General features: G+C 49.6%; 1 non-coding gene across 1 annotated transcript; it reads right to left on the reverse strand.

Annotated features, from left to right (window-relative positions):
• Positions 1–641: 641 nt before the first annotated feature.
• Positions 642–715, reverse strand: trnan-guu. Its single transcript has one exon. It is a non-coding gene; the product is annotated as a tRNA-Asn (tRNA).
• Positions 716–1085: the final 370 nt, after the last annotated feature.

The following is a 1085-nucleotide window of genomic DNA, read 5'->3' on the forward strand; positions in this document are numbered from 1 at the left end:
GGCGAAGGCAAGAGAATGATACGAATAGAGACTCTCATTTACTTGCTGTGTAGAACCAGTAGAACTAATGTGGGCCTCAAATTGCGCTGTGACACGTGTTGTGATTCAGAGTGAACTCACAGTTCAATCAACGGAAGGTGGGGATTTAGAAAAGTTTATTTTTATACAATCTCCTCACGTCAACGCAACAACAAAGTGGTTTAATTATCCGCCAGTGGAGAGAACCCGGTTCCTGGAGATGGGACAAAGAGCTGGCTCAGGGATATCAATCCACATTGTTCTCTTTGCCACTAGTTCAGAGGGAGAACATTGGAGGGACAAAGGAGAGAATAACGATCTGTGTCGGAGGGTGACTAACTGTTCATGGAGACTATTCCTGGCGAACAATAAGTCGTGTGTAACAGCAGACGATATGATAACACGGCCTCGTGTGGGTGTGGTAGGGATCAAGGGCATGCGGGAGTTCGGATCCAAATAATATTGAACTCGATCTTGAAGACTGGAGGATTCCAAACGGAAAATGAGGCGCTGGTCTTCCATCTGGAGCGGAGCTTTGCTGGAACACTGCTGCATGCCTGAGACAGAGATGTTAGCCAGGGAACAGGGTGGCGTGCTAAAGAGACAAGCAACCAAACGGTCATCGCCTCTGGGTGGGCTCGAACCACCAACCTTTCGGTTAACAGCCGAACGCGCTGACCAATTGCGCCACAGAGACAGGCGATGACATGGGTTGCGCCATCACTTAGGGGAGGCTATTAGTGAATTCGTAAGTCAGCCTCCCGGCCTCGAATTCCAGTTGTCGTCTATCAGTTTTACTTTTCCATAATAAAGACTGGGAGATTTATTGTGGAGACACCGGGGACAGGCTGGAGACACATCCATGTCAGGAGGAACGAGCTTAGATTTATTGTGGAGACACCGGGGACAGTCTGATCCTACCCTCTGCAGACACATCCATGTCAGCAGGAACAAGCTTTCTTACTCCGGGGCCGTCGCCCTTCGAGCCTTTCCGTGTTTTGCCTGTTCCCGAGTTCTCTCATTGGCTCGGAGGTGAGAAGGGGTTTGAATTCCTGATGTGCAGGAAC

This window comes from Chiloscyllium plagiosum, unplaced genomic scaffold (genome assembly GCF_004010195.1).
Source record: "Chiloscyllium plagiosum isolate BGI_BamShark_2017 unplaced genomic scaffold, ASM401019v2 scaf_15684, whole genome shotgun sequence".
Classification (NCBI taxonomy): domain Eukaryota; kingdom Metazoa; phylum Chordata; class Chondrichthyes; order Orectolobiformes; family Hemiscylliidae; genus Chiloscyllium; species Chiloscyllium plagiosum.